This window comes from Pholis gunnellus (assembly GCF_910591455.1).
Source record: "Pholis gunnellus genome assembly, chromosome: 4".
Taxonomy (NCBI): Eukaryota; Metazoa; Chordata; class Actinopteri; order Perciformes; family Pholidae; genus Pholis; species Pholis gunnellus.
Genome location: NC_136530.1, coordinates 23,160,272 through 23,174,169, shown reverse-complemented (window position 1 = coordinate 23,174,169; position 13,898 = coordinate 23,160,272).

Genomic DNA, 13,898 nt, shown 5'->3' with positions numbered 1-13,898 from the left:
TGAATGTTGCTGCACAGCTGTACACAACAGGAAGGCATCTTAGTGCACACTACAATGGCATGATTTGGGGAAACGGTCAACAATAATGTGACGTACGTGTTGTAGTTATTGCAGTAAAACCGGCCGCTTCGTCCCTCTGAATTTTGATTTCATGACAGAGGAGGCATTTGTTTAGTCATATAACACGAGCAGCACTGAGCCTCATTGTGATTCGAAGGTACAGGCAAATAAATTCACCTGTGACTCGTGCTGACTTCTCTAATTCCTAATTAAATGGAAGAGCCTGTTGTACGGAGCAGCACGCGGATTAGGAATGTCCTTTCCATGATTGCCTGATGACAACATATTGCTCCTCTCTGTAAGCACAAAGGCTTCAAAGGCTCGGATCATCTTTTCTCCCCCCTCCAGCGTTCGCGTGCATGTGTAATATGATAGAAGTACAATCACTGGCTTCCTGCTCCAGCCAGACAGCTTCAGTAAAGAAGCAGCTCAAGTCCTGATTTTCGATGAATAGGGAGGGAAGCGTGTTTGAACGGTCGGATTTAGCCGACATCTGCCGCTCAGGTTTGCTCTCTGTATTGCTGTGTGATGAAAGCCTTAGACAAAAGCCACGCTAGGCAAACACAGTACACACTGCTGCTCACTCCATGTTTGTCCCTGATTTTGTCATTTTTAATTGTTGGCTGATGAGGTTTTGTTTTGACAGTGGATGCCGGGTGCATGAAACACAAGAGTAAATAACGTCTGGGATCAGTACGTGTTTACTCTGTTATTTATGTCTTCTCATGGCTTTAATTGCTGAGATACAGCCGATCATCTAATACATTAAATCAATAATTTAGTAACTTTTTTTTTGGTTAAACTTTTACTGTTTAAAGCTCCAGGTAAAGTTAGTTAGCGGGCGTTGAGATTAAAAAGAAAATCTCTAAACATATCTGTAAATCTGTGGATTAAACACCTTTTGGATACATACACAGTAGTGAAAGAAGAGTTCAGATGTTATGCTTAAAGGTTACATACTCGGCAAAATGCACTTTTTCACCAGAGACACATTAAACATAAATGTATCTACAGAAGTGTCCCAAAACATGCTCCCACTGCTCCTCCTGCTCTCTATCAGAGAATATATATCCATTTTGGGCGGTATTAAAAAAAAGTATTTCATGAAAATTGTCATAGCATAATATGCAATAACAATTTAATGGAAAGTGTGTCATAAAGAAAATATATAGTACGATGTAAAAAAGTCATAATATAGTATGTCATTACAAATCATAATATAGTGTATCATAAGAATGTCATAGCAAGTATCATAAATTAGTAAAGAAAATCTCATAAAAAAGTCATAGATGCCATAAAAATATATATAACATAGTATCTTAGAATAATATACAGTATAGTTTGCTATAACATTGTCAAAGAAAATGTCATCGTGCAGTGTGCCATATAACAAATAATACAGTATCTCACAAAAATGTCACAGCATATTATCCCATATCAATTTCATACAAATGCCATAATATAGTATCTTATAAAAACTGTACACAATTGATTACAAATGTCTCTGTATAGAATGCCATAGAAGTGTTTGATAGAAGTGCCATAGTAAAGTATGTCAAAGGTCATAAAAGGTCTCGAGTATTCAGTACAAATGTCAGTTAATACGCGTTATAAAACATCATAGCCATGAATACATTTCATAGATTAGTACGCCATAAACATAATAACACTGCCGTAAAAAATATCATAAGAAATGAATTACATTATACCATAAATAATGTCATGGAATATTTGTATAGTATAATATAAATATATCATATAATTAGAATAAGGAAATGTCATATGTAGTGTATGAAATTTGTATATTTTTCAACATACAATACAATGACAGTTTATTTAACCTTCTATGGACATTCAATACTATGACTTTGTTTGGGCATACTATGAAATTACTTTTTAACTACTTTTTTCGACATGCGACGCACTTTGACCTTTTAATTAATTACTTTTTATACTATAACTTCTATTCTTACTTTAGTTTGACTGTGTTTTCAATATAGTATACGATAACCTTTTCATAACTTTTTTTCTACATACTATATTATAATATATATATTATTTTTTCAACGTGCTACACAAGGACATTTTTATAACTTTTTTTTAATATTCTATAACATCATTTTTTCATGACTAACCTCCACATACTCTTCTATCACTGTTTTCAACTCACTATTGTATGATTTTTACATGATTTACATGATTTTTTACGTTTTTCTTCTTACTATACCATGAGTTTTTCATGTCTTTCTTTGACATACTATGCTACGACAGTATGACTTCAATCGACATTATTATCATTGCTGCAGTGTGAGCTCTCCAGTGACATCAACACATCTTCAGTCCCATTAAATTCTATATACTAAAATGAATCTTTCTCTAATAGTTATTCTAAATGTAGCACAGGAAGCAGTTCAGCATCTTTGCTGAGGTTGTTTTTGCAAATGTTTCTTGCAATGTTTGGGTTGGATCCACATGGTTGAATTCACTTCTTGGAAGTCTCTTTGAATAAAAGCGTCCGATAAATGAATGTAATGTAATGTTACTGTACTACTAGATATTCTCCTCAAAACGAAAATCAGTCAAACAAAGTCATGAATAAATAAACGTAGGAGTCATAGGGCACTGCTGTAAGAACCAAGCTTCAAAGTATAAATAATAAATAAAGGTTAAATTATTAGTTGAGCTTTGTGGAACTTGCTGGATAGATTCACAGATTTGAGTTCATTATTGGATTCATTTTGGACCAATCCAGCAACTGTAGTGAGTTTTGTTTCTAAATAAGGTAATTTAGCGTTAATTTGTCACTTGTTTGTCTACAGGTATGAAGGACATATTGGTCCAGCAGTAAGAACAAATGCAAATAGTTATTTAGAGGATAAAATGTTTTCATACTTTTGTTTTAGACAGTGACAGCAGGAAACGGGATTCCTGCTCTGGCCACTGACATCGTTTATTCTCAGGTTTACCTGACTGGTGATCGGTGGGAAGGTCTGAGAGGCTCAACCCGAGGACATGACATGGATGTGAAACTGCTGGATCAAATACTGCCCTCACACTCCTCAAAGCTTCCAGTGTATGTGTTGTCATTAATGTGAACAAGCTCAACAATGAACACCTTTCATTGCAATTTTGGGGTTGAGCACCAGTAGGAGCCGAGGATCGAACCGCCAACCTCATGGTTAAAGGACCAGTGTGTAGTATGTAGAGGCATCCAGTGGGGAGGTTGCAGGTTGCAGGTTGCTTCCAACTGAACACCCCTCTGCTCACCCATTCCTCTCCCAGCGTGCTGGAGAACTACAGTGGCCTTCAGCTAACGTAAAGAAACTAAAGGCCAGTGTTTGATTTGTCCGTTCTGGGCTACTGTAGAAACATGGCGCTGCAACATGGCAGACACCGTGAACAGGTCCCACCCTTTATGTATATATAAACACCTTATACATATACATATATATATATATATATATACATATATATATATAAGTTATGGCATAAAAAGGTCATGGTTGTCTTTTATATATATAAACGCCTCATTCTAAGGTAACGAAAGCACAACTATTCTTATTTTCAGGAGATTGATGAAAACATAGTTATGAATATTATATTTATGTATGCTCCGTTAAAAGACAACCATGACCCTTTTATGCCATACCTGACTATAACTTGTGACACACGATACACTGACACATTTTTTTTTAAACATGGTCGTGTTTTGTTCTTCCTCCTGTACGGTAATCTGAAAAAAAACTAAAGTCCTGCAATCACATGTTCAACCCTTTGATGTCACCTTTTCACAGAAAAAGAAAAAACAAATCGAGAAATCTGTCACGTGAAATAACCAAAGTGGATCTAACTTTGACATGTGTGTTCATGTAGGACGCTACTCATAAGAAGCTGAGAAAATAAGGCCTTCAGCACCTTGAAATGATCAGTAATAGTACTGATGCCTTAATGTTTATGTTTATACATTAACTATAACTTCAAATTAAATCTACCATATTTTACCTCTGTATATACAAAAGAATGCAAAGAAAATGAAGTTACTAAGTAGGAAATATCTGCATTTTTGTTTTACTTTGTTGTAGAGATTGTTGGCAAATGTTTCCTCTTAGATTTGGTTTGATGATTAAATGACACACAGCAGTAGCTATCGGCATACGGTGAGGCTATTAATGTATATTGCTACCTGTATCATTGTGTCAGGAGATAAAACGCTCCGGTGTGAAATCTGACCCACCGTCTGCTGCTTTACACCTGCAATTTATCTGCAGGCACATTTATTTGCCCCGACTGAAGTATCCATTACCATGAATGAATATTCTGAGCGATCCTCAAGCCAGGTGAAGACGCTGTACGACAGTCTGCGGGGCCGTAGGCATGTGGGGAGCGGTCAGCAGTGTTCAGAGGCACACATGTATCCCGGGTCACTGATATCGCATTTCCATTTATATTTAATTTGCTGGACTACAACAACACCGTTTGGATGGATGGCATTGTGTTAGTCCCAGCTCCAGTTGAGGAGACGAGTGTTATTCATTTCTAAACGTCCTCTTCTCTGATGAAATTTGTCTGCAGCTCAAGATCTATTCCACGTCGTTGCATCTGGACAAGATAGAGTGACGTTAGTTTGTTCTTTGATTGAAAGAAAAAAACAGATTGACTGTATCACTTTAGCCGTGCAGCAGATAGTGCAGTATTTATTTATGGAGCAGTCTAGTATACAAACAAGCAGCAATCCTATGAGAGCGAGATAAAGCCTCTCTGTTTTCCCTTCCCGTCCCACATTTCCTTGGTGACCTCTTAGAGAGCAAGAGGCTCTAAGTGAACTATTTATCCAGCCGGCTTCCCCCGGAGGCCTCCGCAGACTGCTGCAAGCTCTCCCGTCTGCACAAAACCCTCCCCAGGCCCCGCTGTGCTTGTCAGGAAAAGCTGCCGTGTTCAGGGCCTCTCCCACGGGTCCTGCTTCAGCTCCACTGCATGCTTCCTGAGCCGGATATATTTTTATATCGTTCAGATTTTCTTTGTGATTGCTGCTTTACTATTTGATTTAAAAGGATCTCTAATGAATTCCAAATCGCACAGAAAACATTTTTTTTGCATTCACCCCAACTTACATTTAAAGGAAGCAGTCACAGAAAGAACAATGGACGGAATTTCATCATTCAAGCCATCCGAGCCTGAAGTAAGTGTTCATTTCCAGAAGCAGTAGAAGTATTCAGATTCCCACACTATGTAAATATATCTGCATTCAAAAATGTACTTAAAGGACCAGTGTGTAGGATTCAGTGGGATTTATTTGCAGAAATGGAACACAATATTCATAACTTTGTTGTCATTAGTGTGTCATCATCATATTTCTTTAGCTTAGAATGAGCCCTTTATATCTACAGTACAGGGGTAACGGGTCCTCTTCCATGGAGTCCGCCATGTTTCTTCAGTAGCCCACAATGGACAAATCAAACACTGACACTAGAGAGGGCTTTTCATGTTTTTATGTTACCTGAAGGCCACCGTAGTTCTCCGAGACGCTTGGAAAGGGAGGGCTTAACTGAGAAGTATTCAACTTGATGCAATCCGTAAACTCACAGCTAGATGCCACCGACTACACACTTCCTCTGTGGAGGTCAATTCACATTTGTCTTTTCTTTTTCTTCTTCTCTCACCGACGGTGCTGGTCTGGAAGTGGAGTCTAGAATATCTTTATATGTTTTGGGGGAGAGGGACATCCCGGTGAACTGAGAGCTAATGGAGACGGTGGTCTCACAAGGGAGAATCTTGACCGTGGCCCCTTTTTGTAAAAGCTTTGCCCCTGTAGCAAACAATGGCAGGGAGGGGCTGTGCAAGGGGCAGTCTGAGTGTGTGTGAGCACGTTTTCCTCAACATTTGTTTGCGCTCTGGCAAAAGGCTGTCGCGGCGGTGATGTAGTCCAGTTTTTGTTGACATCTTTCAACATGGCGTACAGCTGCTTTATGTACCAGTGTACCGTGAGGTGAAAGCTCCCCAGGTGAGACAAAAGGCCCAGGCCGGGCCGGACGCCTCCGTGTTTCCTGAGCTGCAGCATCTGTCTGGCATCGAGCACCGCTGGGGGGGGGGGGAACTACAAATCCATACTGCCTGGACCATGCAGAATCCACCACCGCCTGCTCGACCTTTTTGTAAATCGGCATTTTGATGACAAGTCCCTGTGTCGAGTTGTTCCCAATCAATACACACAGAGCGAACGCCTTAATAGACACAGATAACTGCTGCTCGCCTCGCTGTATCTCTGGGCTGTGGAGACTGACACCCTGTCTGACTCGGATCAATAAGTGGCGCGTGGCACGGTGCACAAGCTCGGCCCTGCCCACTCTGCTATCACACACGGGGGGCTTGGTTTCCCCCGGCAGCTTGGGGGGGGGGGGGGCGAAACTGCCCAGCAACTCCCGAAGGTGGACGAATCGGAGATGTTACATGTGAACTGGCTGTCAAAACGATTTTGTCATCTCCCCTTCTCTCCGGTGTTTAAAGATGCTGACACACTGTGTTTGGGGTACCAATGTCTTGTTTGGAAGTGATGGAGGCTTTTAGCCTTTTTTTCTTTTTTTTTTTCCTCTAAACTCCTTTTATCCGTTTACGTGTTCACTCAAGTGTTAGAATTTCTATTTCACCTGCCACGATGTCTCCTGGCACATTCTGCCCACTCACAGCTTCCTTTCAGGTCATCTGATCCGGACCCTTCTTTGAATTTACAGACTTGACAACTTTATGTGGAATCTTTTCTTTCACTGCTACTTATGAAGGTCAAATCTTTTTTTCCAGATAACATATTATTAATTACTTCCAATTTATGGATTTTGTGACGTCTTAACACGACTGTAATTTCAATTTCGGTAAATATCCCAAAAAATGTTTATCGGCATTTTTTTGACGCGACTAATCACTAATCCTCTATCTTTGTTTCAGACGATGTTAAGTGAATATTACCAGTGGGCAGTTCTGAGGAAAGATACAACACCGAGTAAAGAAGGCCAGATCAGATTCAGCTTGGGGTCATTAATGTTTCAGAGGACGCCAGAGGGAGAACGGGAGAGTCACTGCACTGCCGGGATCCATTTCCTTTGACCGTGGCTTTGTCATTTTGGATCAATCCCACCCAACGCAGGCCTGTTGTAAAGTGGCTCGTCTCTAATGGAGTGATTGGCAACACACTGGCACGTGATGAAAAGATTTAGAGGTATATCGGGGGTTAATGTCTTTGCCTTGGAGACGCAAGTGTCCGCTGGCATTTTGATAAATTAATCTTTTATTCACGGAGAACAGAAAAAAAGGAAAACACCTTTTCTCCTGCAGGATTTTTTTCAACAAAGACAACATATAAATATAGTAATTATTTCCGCCACTTTCTCGCTTCATCTTCCCCCAGCCGTGGCCCGGTGTAAACCTCTGGGGCTGTGGAAGTACTTTCCATCCTACTCCTCTATGCTGGGATCCCCACAATGTCATTACTCTGCTTTGATCCTGCTGCAGTCTGACACATGACCACACAGACCCCTGAATGGGCATTAGTGCAGGCTCCAGCAAACCCAACATCTGTGCCTCCCAGCACTGCCACTGCTCAAATCATTCATTAAATCAGAACACAAAAAGTAACTTTACTTGAATGCCTCAGCATAAATATTTGATCGTGGCTGAGAATAAATCTTTGTCGTTTTGTTCTCCTTGCTCTTATAGATCTTCATCGCCTCGCGCTCTCTCTCTTTCTCTCTCGCGCTGCTGTTTGGATACAGGCACATGCTTGGCTTGGTCATTTGTGAAACAGATCTTATGAATTTTTTAGAAAGATTCATCGCTGCAAATCAGGCCTGGTTAAGGCTGTATCACAGAGTAACACGTTCTGCTGCCGCGCTCGCTCACAAATCATGCGCTTCCTGCAAAGATAATATAGGACACACTAAGCGGTTACTGCTGCTTTTACATTTTGGCTACACAACGGTGGGGTGTACTGGTACATGGTTTGTTTAGTTATGCGTAGTCCCTATATAAAGTAGTATTGACTTATTCATTCACAAGAACTGAATCAAAATAGATTTAATGTGGCTTTTTCACACCAGAAAAAAGTGTCAAAAACTGAAACGGATTCCTACAAATTGATTTAGATAAATTACAAGTACAAAATGCATGTGTGCAGAAGTATTCACCTGCTCCAAGTCAGTGTGGCACACGTGCACCTTCGGCAGCTCGGATAAACCTCGGGTCTGTGTGGACACGGTTTGCACACCTGGACACTGCTCCAGCTCAGTCAGTTTGCACGGGGATCAAGAGTGAACGGCCTTTTCAAGTCCAGCCACTAATTATCGATTGAACTGAGATCTGGACTCTGATCTGCTTCGGCCGCTCCAGGACAATAACATTGATGTGTCGTTTTTGAGAGCACGTCACACTCTTTCCATTTCTTAATGACTGATTGAACTCCAGGCGATGTTCAGTGTTTCTTTGTCTTTTGCCACAATGTCAACTCCCCGAAGGTTGGACCCTCCAGATACAGGTGTATCATGGCTACACACATGATCGGAACAAAGTGTAAGATGTGTAGATGACTTAGTCTTTTTCTGTTGATCGGAGCCAGGAAAAGTCACATTAAGTATACTTTGATTTAATATTATAACACAATGAAATATGAAAACTTCAGATGAGGGTGAATACTTTTTGTAGCCACAGTGACTTTGTAACTTTGACTTTTGAGTGGTAGGATGATAGACATCAGCACAACTGCTGAGCTCTACATTGAGTGTTCTTTGAAGTTGTTTTGCTGATGTTTAGCCACTGTTTAAGGCTCGGTATCATTTGTGAATTTTCCAATAAAAGTAGATACAAAAGCTTATTCTTAAGCTTAAACTTTTAGTACTGATATTAAAATGATTCTTTTCAATAACCTTACTTTGAGATGTATAATCATGTCCAAAACTCCTTTTCATTTCATAAAAGAAGCCTCTCTGATGAAGTAAATAAAGGGAAAATCTGAGCAGGAATTTTGTTCCAACCTCGATATGTGACGTTTTCTTTTAATATTCAAGTTTCCATCGCTACCAAAAGAGCATTGAGGTTCAATAGTTTACTACACAACTAAGAGCACAGTCTTATTCTCGAATCAACTGCATTAACTGTAAGGATTTATGGATGGGTCTCACAGCTTTAAACGCCACACGTCCAATACCCAGCGATGTGAAACCTTTTACGAGTGAACAAGAATATCAAACTGCACACTAAAAGGCTACAAAACTCTCAATCTTGTCACTTGTGTTCATAAGATTTCCTTTCCTTGTGTTTTCGTTCCCCTGAAGAGAAGGGAATCCTTTGTTATCAGGGCTTTTAGCCGGAGCGGATCCTTTTAATGTCACCTTCAGGATTCATATGTTATTAGACATGACTTCGGATAAAAGATGAAACCAGGCCAACAAGGCGAGAGAGAGAGAGAGAGAGAGAGAGAGAGAGAGAGAGAGAGAGAGAGAGAGAGAGAGAGAGAGAGAGAGAAAGAGAGAGAGAGAGAGAGAGAAAGAGAGAGAGAGAGAGAGAGAGAGATGGTCTAGGAGCAGAGGCGGTAAAAGGATTGAACACAGGTTCTTTTGGTACAGTTACAGAATATAAAATGATATGTGTAAAAACCACCCAGAGAGCAGATGAGTGTGACACACTCACACACACACACGAGTTCTAACTGAGCTGCGGCAGAGCAGCCTTTTTTATTCCTGAGTGACAGCTCACATCCAAATTGTCTAGTGATATGTAATGCTAAATGAACCGGATAAACATGTCTTTAAATGAGCGGACAGCCTTGGCACCCCCCCCCCCCCCCCCCTCACCTCACACACAACCACCAGTCCCCCATGGACTCATGCTGTTCAGGGCCCCCAGACCCTCAGAACAGAGCCCGGCTAATGGAAAGCTTTCAAGGCGGCTGGAGAGAAAAAGATGTCGGCACTCATTTGGCCTCCACCATCTTTGTGTGTGTGGTCATGGCTTTAGAATCACACACGCACAAACACCTTGGGACACGCCATTATAAACAGGCCCGAAAACTGAAAACAACAAGACTGTTCACCCCCCCTGCCCCCCTCCACACACACACACACACACACACTTGCATTGGCCTGCATGTATATGTGTCAGATCATATTGAGCTAAAAGTATTATTATTATAAAAACTAGTAGAAGGAGTTACATTTATCGAGCACATTTCTAAACAAACGTTACAAAGTGCTTGACAACATAAAGCCAAAACAGACAACCACAACAGTGAAATACACAATATGAAATAAATAAATAATATAAAAGACAGTTGTGAAATATGAAGAAATGACTGGATAAAATGGATAACATTAGAGGCAGTCGAATTTACTAAAATCAGGGAAAACTGATAAAAGTGTGATTTGAGAAGAGGTTTAATAAAAGAGGTGCGTAGCCTCATCAGTTGGCTGGTCGAGCAATGCTTTAAAAGTTAGCAATAACATTTTAAATCATCTCTAATTTGAACTGGCAGCCAATGTAGAGAAGTTGAAACAGGTCGAATATAATCCTGTATCTTAGTTAAAAGCCTGAGCCTTTTTGATCAAGGCAGGAAATATAATGCATTAAATGCAAAATGGGATGAAATGTTATACCAGTTTATAGCAAAGCTTTAATGTTGCACGATAAGAATCCTATATTGGCAGGGTTAAGTTAATAATAGTTTTCCGTATCTTCTGTAACGAGTGTGCACACTAAGCATTCTGTATTATGAAAGGTGCTAAATCCAAAATTCAGAGCATATCTATTGTCTCCACACAGCTCACAACATGGCGACGGCTGAGCCGGCAGCTCGCAGCTAACAGTCCTAACAACAGCAACAGCGCCGACAGAGCTAACAGTGGACGGGGGAACCGGAGGGTGGTCCGCCACGCAGTGCAGAGCGGCGGCACTTACATGCTCTTAAAGGGAAGTCCATGTACACAAAGCACAGTGAGGCTCAGATTAAAACACACAGGATTCTCTGATCAGGTTACTCCAATATCTTTGAACGGTGAACTATTGTCATAACCACTTATTCTGTTCACATGTATGGGGGGCTCACCCAGAATGCAATGGGCAAGAGTTAGGGTAGGCGATACACCTTCGATTGGGCTGCTATAACATCACAATTTACTTAACTATGTCACCTGAGCTCGCTCTATGAAACTTCATTATCTTTTTTTTCATGGTGCAAAAATCTAAAAGTATAAAAGTCATCAGCCAACATGCCACACTGAAGCAGGTCTGCCTGGTGTGTAGCTGGGGTCCAGGGGAAGTGGCCGGGCAGAGGGGCAGAGGAACCGGCTCTCCCCCCCGCATGTGTTCAGCCTGTCAGCTGCCTCGCTGGTGTCTCTTGTTATTATTTTCCTCTCATTCTGCTGCCTTTTCTTTTGCAGAGTCATGAATAATTTGTGCCTACGCCTTGTTGCTTGATGACAGCTGTGCAGTTGGTTTTGCAGTCTCTTTTTTTCTTTTTTTTCAGATCAGGTGAATAATGAATAAGCCTCTGCAACAAAAGAGCCATGTCCTATATGTGCCCTGCCTCCCTTCATCTGTCCCAGCTTAGTTGGCGTGTTAACCTCTGGGGAGGGGGACAGGTGAGCAGCAAAGTCTCTCTGCTGCAGGAAGTTTCCGAAATGAAATGGGCATACAGAATGTATGCTAAGTGTCCAAGAACTTACCATCATTTAATAGCATAATAATCAGTGCTTGCTGTTAGAAATCATGCCTCTCTCTCTCTCTCTCTCTCTCTCTCTCTGGTTATGTCTCTGTAACTCGTCAAACCTGTGTGAAATCTGCTGATCGGCGCGTGAGAGCAAATACCACATTATTATTACAATATACAGAGCAGCTCTGCTCGCCCTCAGGGAAACAATCACATTGGCCCTCTCTCTTCGTGGCGTCTTCCTTATCTGCGCTCTCGTGATCAATCTGTCCATTCACCAGGTGTCCCTGATTCTACGTATTTACTCTAGTCAGCTGTGTGGGCGTGTCCTGGATCATTTTATTGTTGTCTGTGAGGTAGTGCGTGTTGTGTTTTAATCAGATTCTCTCCCGTTCGTCTTCTTTTGGCCGACACGGTATTTGTAAAAATTATTTTCCCCACCAACTATCTGACAATAAAAGCCCCGTATAGTCAAATCCAGATTGAGAATCCATCATGTAAAATACAATTATTTTTTTGAAAAGAAATCAAAATCAAACAGCAAAGTGTCTCTCTGAAATCTCTCTTTCATTATTCATGTTTAATTTTGTATTAATAATGAATCATCCAAAAAAACCACAAAACCCAGACTGCTGAACTTTCTAATTGCACAACTATGTCTGTCAAGAGAAATTAATCCAGCCATACCGCTGGGTGTACGCACGCGTGGCCGTGTGCACAGATGTGTGTGCACTTATGGACCAAGATGCAGGTCTAGATTTGGAGCCTTTAGACTGCAATGCTCTGATTACTCGCCTACTCCGATCGATTGAGCCGTCTTCTATTCATATTTGATATGCCTCGGGGCAGTGGGGTAATGCTTGAAGGGAAAAAATACACCCCGTGCCCTTGGAGGAAATCTGGTCAGCCTAATGGTTCGTTTGGAGATGGTTTTGCTTGGAAAGCTTCTCTCTGTGATTGTGCTTGCGGAGCGCGCTCTCAGAGGGAACCATGCAATGAGTCCAGCCTTCTGATTCTGTTTCTTAATAACAACCCGCTGTTCAGTCGCGAGAGAGTTGTAAGTTGAGGTTTATGTCAAAAGTTGAGTCAAACTCCGTTTTATTAACATCACACCTTTAATTGCCTACCTGGTAGAAACGATAGGGATGAGAAGCGAATAGCAGTGCAAAGATAAATACATTGATGCTGTTAAATAGTCATTAGACAACAAAATGATATGCTTATTCTACATAAACTATAAAACTAATGAGATATGTAAAAACAATATTCAATTAAATGAATACCCTCGTGTTCTTTTGTATTTTTTCTGTCATAAACATCTATGCAATGATTATGAATATGCTCTAATATGAATGTTGATATGTGTGTATATGTTAATGTTGATCCCATGTGAAGTTTCTATTTGATCATGTCACGAGACAATGCGATGGTGTGTGCGTGCTTCTTAACTGGTTTGGCGTGCATTAGGACCCGTCATAACAGTGTTCACTGGGGCCCATACACACTACTGGTCAGGTGGCTCGAGGCTGCCGCAGACCGTTTAAGGCACTTTAACTCATCTCGGTTCCAGCAGGAGGACACGTGTCCTCGTGAGCTCCAGCAGTCTGAACACATCGTGTGCGCTTTTCTGACTGCAGCATTTGTCTCGTGCCATTTCATAGATTGGTGGGGTGCGAGGGGAAGCTTATTTTGTTTTAAAGAGAATAAATGGCGTGGCCGTGCAACACAGCGCCAAGGAGCACAGCTCCATTAAGTCTTGCTTTAAATGAGCCCTCCCTGTTCTCCTTCCCGTTGTCTGTTCATCTCGGGGTTTTAAATATTCAGGCCTGAATGTTGTACGAGTTTTTTGTGGGGGGGAGAGGAGGAAGTGAGGCGTAAAAAAAAAATCCTTGTGAGTCAGTGATTTCAATCAATGTTGAAGGAAGACGACTTACTGATTGTTCCTGTTTTTTGTAACCTTGTTAGAATTATAAAAGAGGAGATGGTGAAAGAATAAATGGATGACGGCTGTGTGTAAACTCATCAAAGCATCAATGCAAAACATGATAAGGGTTATTTGAAAATACTAAGCTTTGCTGAAAAAATGTATTCTATTGTTTCATATTCATGGGTTACACCTTCTGATGATGACTGAATGGAAGACATTTTTTGT